Raw genomic sequence first — 7596 nt, forward strand, 5'->3', positions numbered from 1 at the left:
TCAACAAATATATCCTACTCAAAAAGGTGAATCGTGGTCAGCTGGTTCAACGGTTTATCAAAGCTTTTCAACCTTTTGGAAATCACCAATAAATTATAGATTTCATGAAATTCACATGCACTAATGATGATACGAGGATGATTCGCGTTGTTGTGTAAAGGAAGATTTTTTAAACGATCTAAATGTGTTGTGTCCGAATAAATTCGTAATCCCAATTAGGTATATTTTAAGTCTATTATTTGAAATTAACTATCAATTGTTCAAATTTAGAGAAGCAAGATTTTTTTTTATTAAAAATAAGTCTTTCGTATCATAGGTCATTAGCCTAACGTAATTTAGATTAAAAAAAATATAAATTAAAAGTACATAAATAACAAATTGTAATGTGGTTTTAGTGAGATTTTTTTCACTGTTAGATTTTATTTATGAGATAAATTTTAATAAAAATATAATGAATTTGATATTATTTTCGTTGAGGGCTTCTTCCATATACGGTGGTACAGAGAGGTTGTTTCTTATGTTCCGATGCTTTAAGCAATTTTGGATGATAGGAGGAAGATTATAAAAATATGAAATAACCGAATTGCTGACATGTAGTATAACATGTTCAAAGGTACTTAAACATTTTTATAAATGGCATACCTTTTATTAAAATTTTTCCAGAAATGTCTATCTTTACCAAACCCAATGGTAGAAATTAGTCACTGAATTGATGCAAATTGTGAATTATTGGGGCCGAGCTGTAGTAATGTGAAAACATCATCCGTTTGGTTCTCGACTCAAACAGAAAATAAAAAAAAAGATTGTGAATTATTATTTATAAAAATGTCAAGTATAACTATTCACATGTCAATTGATGTACAAGTAAAGATTTCGTGTTAACTCCAATGCGAATATAAAATATATTGATTTATTTTCTTACTTATGAAAATAATATTAAATATTAGTTCGAAATAAGATAAATTTATATAAATATCATAATTCGGAAAAATTAATTTCCAAAGTAAAACTTAAAATTTAATTTAAAATGTTCATTGATTGAATACAGATAAAATAAGAGAATAGTTAAAAGTATAACTTTTAAAGTTATTTTAAAAACTATGGGTATAACTGGTCTAATAGCTTATAATAATATTTATTGATCTATGATAAAATTATTAAAAGTATAAGCTAAATACTGAAACTGGAATGATGGACAGTTTGGATAATTATGTAAATAATTATTTGTTTTATTAATAATTGTATAGTGTAATCATTGGCATAACTATCATTATACTATAACACAAATAATAATTAAGAGTTTTATTTCTGAACGTTATGTCACAATATATAAAGTTTATTTAGGCTACAAATTATACCACTATGTCTATATTATCGATGTATTTATGTGGGATGTACTAACATAACTAATACATAACAACTAATTGATGATTATTACAAACTAAAATTTAAATTTAAATATCGTTATGAAATGTATACTAAGAACGTAAGTAAAAGAAAATCGAAAATCTCAAGAGCCAAAATGGTCTATACATTTGTTCCAATTATCGTGGTAATACATATTACTATTTTTATGATTATTTGTTGTACTTATTTTCTTTTTGTAGAGCAATTTTATAATTTAAACAAAATTGTTCGTACATTTTACAATGTTAGTCTTACAAATTAAATATTTTTATTCTCTATATCCCTAATGTTATTTGTTTAAGATCTAAAGAGAAAGGAACAATTCACATTTTTTAAAATGTTAATCTAACTAAAAAATTATAGATCTATCAGAAAAAACTCCTATACATGGTGTAAATGATAAAAACATATTTAATGTAAAATCATTCGTCTTAGTTAGGGGATAGTTATTATTGTGTTTCAATATATTTAAAGTCCATTGTTATAGTTACCTATCAGATATGAGCTAATATTTTGTAAAAGCAACTGAATAGCTTGTAATTTTAAATATTTTACATTTCAAAACTCCATTCAAAAACATGAATATCGAATAAAACGTTTAACCAAATATTTTTGATCATATTAAAAATATTTTAAATTTGCTTATATTTATTTGTACTTCTTTTTAAGTACTTTGATTTCAAGTTTAATACTTCATTAAAATATTATTTTTATCATATTTCAACTATAATATATATAGCTTGATAGCAGTAGATATATAAATTTTATGTAAACGACGAAATTTACGGTTTTAGGAAAATTTTATTTCTTATAAAAAAATTTGTATTTTTTCTTAAGACATTTAAATTGTAGGACAAGGTTAATTTAACTTTATCTGAAGTGTTTCGAATATCTTAACTAACAATTTATTTTTTTATGAGCACTTAAAATATGTAAAAACCATACAGCAATAACCGAGTCACGCTCAAAATCATTATTTGAATACAATAATTTATTTTTGCTTTCCAATATACATCTTCTTAATGTGCAAAAACTAGCGAAAACTTATATTTCTGTTTAATCAACATAAGAATAATAATATTCTAACAATTATTATGTCTTAGATGTTAAGTATAGAGTTTTTTTCATATTATGGCAGTACAAAATAGTGCATAACATATTTTAACAAATCTAATTTTTTTAAATTTATTTTAATAGGTAATTCTTATGTATATAGTAAAAGAATTCACAGTTAGTTGTATTATTATATTAAAAATTGCATTTATGACACTGGACACATATATAATAATACTATAAATACTACATTGGTAAACATGTTGACGCATAATATAGTACTTGTACTTTGTTTTTATTAACAGTGAAGTACCATAGTATAAATATTAAAAAATATTGCATGCATAAGTATTTTATTTTTATGAAAAATATCTGTATAACTATACCTATAGTAAATAGTAACTGAATAATAAAAACAATTTCAATTTTTACCTGCGTATTGCTTACAATGATTGGCGAAACAGGCGTTCTTTTTCTGCTGTTGTCTTACAACGATGTATATAAATTTAGATTTTAACGTTTGCCTCTCAAATCGAAAAGGAAAACTCAATTTCCCGATGGTTAAAATGTATAATTAATAGAAATATAAATTTTAAAATTATTTTATTAAAAATGTACTATAAATACAGTACTATAATCTACACACCAAATTGTTGGTACTATTATGATATTTGTATTGATTCAAATCGTATGTACAACTAAAGTTGATTTTTTTTTTTTTTTGTTGCTTCTATGCTACAAGAACTTACACAAATTATGTTCTATGAACTATGGTTAATCGATTAAAGAAAAAAAAAAATCAATAAAGATTTGATTGTGATAATGAGGTTGAGGTACCTAATTGTTGTAATAATCTGAAAAATCAAAACAATCACGTGAAAGGGAAATAAAAATGATTGTAAACAATTTATATCATATATTATTAGACCTTATGAGTGTAATACAAAATTAAATAAATTTCCATAGAAATACAATGCACTAGATCAAATATTATATTGTATAGCGTAATGAATAACTTATTTTGTAACCTTAAATAAATAATATTATGACTATTATTATTATTATTATACTATGTATTGTGTTTGGCATGTTTCAATAGTACATTTTCCATTCAAAGAGGGAAAACAAAGCCTCGGGTTACCTGAAAAATTATCCTAATATATACAGGTATATATAAGTTTATAATTTTATGTTTACGTAATCATATTAATCTATAATTTTTTTTCTAATTATGCAATTTGCACATTGTGATGAAAACAGCCATGCTTTGTATATATATTATTTCATTAATAATAAATCAATAAATAATTAATTAAACGTGGCCTCTTACCAGAGCCAACGGTCACCAATGCAATGACAAAGACGTCTTACAACAACTCCCACTACTTTAGTTGATAATGTTTTACAAGTGCACCGTGGTGATGGAAAGAAATCTCTTGTTAACGTGGATTCTTGTATGATTTTAAATTTAAATTCTAAGTGAAATAAATAAATATTTTCTATCTTTATATTTTATAGCAGTACACATATGATATTGATAACTTAAAAACTTAAAAAAATAACGTCCTTAAAATTACTTTACGCTTAAAAACTACAAAAAAGTGCCTACCGTAAAAAATATTCAAGTTTAAGAATTTTAATTTACATATGTATATAACGATGTCCGTAGAAAGATTGTACCAGTTTTAATCAATTGAATGATTATACAAAATATATTTAATTTTATGAACAGCCATTTAATTGTCATATTACTAATGGTAACACTTTTGCGGCTTCTCGATCTTGAACAAAACACGCACCGGCTTTTATGTGGTCCATCACGCCTCTGATAAAATATGTTATCGTCAAATGTTACATATTATAAAAACCACGATCGCCTTTGGACGACATTGTCTCTTTCGTTTCTATACCGTTGTCAGACCTAGACCTACACAGGCAGATTTACGCCATAGGTTAATAAGATTACAACAACCAGGCACGTACAGGCTCTGACTTCGATCAGAACACTAGATATCGCAAATTAATGCAGTAAGTCAATAAACCCTATGTCAAAGGCCGTAGCGAGAGTCAACGCCTATATTATCGACATTTTCTCATCATATTTTCAAAAATAAAAACCATAATACATGCACTTTAATAAAGTAAATTTGTAAGTTTTGATACAAAACATGCTGTCGTAACTTAACTGTTGTAACACCGAACAAAGATTCTTACCTTATAATCCATTTTACACTATACCACATATACCACACTTATTATAAAAACAATTAATGATTAATTTCATTACAACTTTCAAGTGATTTTTGTGCGGATTTATTTATATTATATTGCATTATGTATAGTCTTGTTGGTCCGGGCCGAAGTTTGTAATTACAAAGTATTTACATAAGTCATTGGTTGTATTAATATCCGTGTTTGGCGATTGTTATATTTCTGTTGCAGAAATTTTCGCGTTACATTTTTAAATCTTTCATACTTATAAAATGATTTCGTTGTTTATACGAAATCAGGAGTTGCACATATATCAACCCACATGGCATTCTATATACTTTTCATATATTATGTATATACTTTTTAGAATTTATATATTTCCTATGTATATCCGACAATATGCTGAAGACTTTAGAAGAATATAATTAGTATATCACTATGTCTTGTTTCAGATGAAATATGAATATGCTCATATAATCTATGAGCATATTCTTTAGATATCTAAAAAAATGTTCGCAAGATACTCATGGAATGTATTAAATTCATTTAATAAATGCCTAGTACGCTTGAAGAATATCTTATTAATATATATTGCTATGTGGGAATTACTCAAGAATTATAGTGATGTGAATTAAACGTTATATTTAATATTTAAATACTCGTACTATAAGTTATAAAGGAATGTTGATTAGTTGGTTGCTAAGAAAAAAAATACAAAATTACGGATAAACAAATTACATTCAGTTCTGAGTGAGACAAATAGGGGTTGAAGCTAAAGTGCTACATCCGAAAAACGATTATTGGCGGAACTTACGATTTATTATGATTTATAAAATTTTAAGAGCTCATAAAAAATTATCTACCTAAGATTATTATGATTTTAGGACATTTAATTTAATTTAGGGTAATTATAACAAAAACGATTTTTATAACGTAGGTATATAATTGAAAATGTATACAGATTATAGACCCCGGATTGCTGGTTAGTTGGCACGAAGTCATTTCTCACAATACTTACCTGTTGAACCACTAACCAATACAATTTCATCTCATTTTTTTATCGTATTAACAAATATCATCTAAGGAAAAATATTAATAATATAAAGGATAATAAAGAAAGGGAAAACATTAAAACGAATTATTATTATACTTGTATATATTTTACATATTCTTATACTAGGTATGTAATATTTATATTATGTAAATATATATGTGTAATTTCTATAATATTAATAATATGGACTTAATTTTTGTACACACAGAAAAAAATTCTCAAAAAAAAGTAAGCACGGGAATCAAAAAGAAAGAAATGCCCTGGATTCTATGATAGTTGATTATAATAATATTATTTATGACTGAAAAAATTTTGCAATAACAATGATTTATAATGTAATAGTTTTCATTTTTTAATAATATCTAGTTGGAATACACAGGTTTAACAATTTAAAGATTTAATTTAAACTAGGATTTAAATTTTAAATTTAAATCTATTTTAGATAGAACTATTTATCAAAAGATTATAACAATTATAAAACTAGTTCCTACACATATATTAAGTGTTATTTATTACAAAAAGTACTTAAAAGTACTGTGTATAGGTGAAAGAGTAACTTGTGAAATTTTGGTCGTAAACCGTGATCAAGTATCTAATTTAATTCGTAATTTGTATTGTCTGAAGCACCAGTGGCGTAATTTCAGTTCTTTCTGGGGTAGGGCATTACGCATGTGCTTATTGAATTTCCGATTCGGCGACTCATTTTACCAAAGTGCCGATTAACGTAGGAGAGAGTGACGTAAAGCCAGTCCAAAAATATAATGATTTGTACTTAGCATGTAAGTACAATTATAGTATACGTCTTATTTTTTTGATTACCAACATGTTAATGGGTTTATAAAATACGTATTTATATTTTGATGATATGCCGACTTTGGAATATCTTAACTCTAGACCAGGGAACGGCAAGTAATGTCTATCGGATTCCAGAAGATTAAAATAATAAATTAATGGGATTCCAGGGGAAAATATGATATTTTTGTGAGACAACTGTAATCTGAGTCAAAAATTATTAAATAATATTGCTTAAAACACAACTTTTTTCATTAATCATTATGAGAATGTTATTGATGCATAAGATAAATAATGTATGATATATTGACGCAGTCCAGTTATCTTTCTTCCGCAATCTCCCAGTGGCCAACCGCTGTTCTAGACTGTGACAAACGCATGATTTGCCTCTCCACCCCAGGGGCGGATCTAGAGGAGGGCGAATGGGGCTATCGCCCCCCTCCCCGTTCCCGTAGCAGACTTTAGTTTTTGACGTAATTACTTCAAGAATAAATCGGGAAATCTTAAACTATTTTTTTTTATACCAAACTTATGCTGATGCTATATTATCACTTATATTTATTACATGGTGATATACTGATATTACAGTTATATACTATGATGTTAAATATTCGTAACCAAGTTTTGTGTTTGTAGGTGTTTCCCATAGATAATATAAGAATTATATCTTATATTATTTATGGTGTTTCCAAAACATGATAACTGATAACGACCAACGTAAAAATCGTTCGGTACCTCCATAATCAACAAATTTGTAATTATAAACTCTATTGTTATGAGACATATTGGAATAACTAAAAAAATTATTATTATTATTTTTTTTATGTTTTTTTTTTTAAATAACCTATATCAAAATTAATATTTTTAATTTTATCTATATAAATATCTATATCATGTGTGTCTGTTAAAAATCTCCCCTCCCCCCGTTATCTTGGTCTGGATCCGTCCCTGCACCATCCTACCTAAATGACGCCATTGCAAAGCACGAATGTTTTAATCTATACGACAGAGTATAAATAAAAAGAAATTAATCATATTTTTAATTTTATCTATATAAATATCTATATCATGTGTGTCTG

Source organism: Sipha flava, unplaced genomic scaffold (genome assembly GCF_003268045.1).
Source record: "Sipha flava isolate LNK unplaced genomic scaffold, YSA_version1 39_pilon_pilon, whole genome shotgun sequence".
Lineage (NCBI taxonomy): Eukaryota > Metazoa > Arthropoda > Insecta > Hemiptera > Aphididae > Sipha > Sipha flava.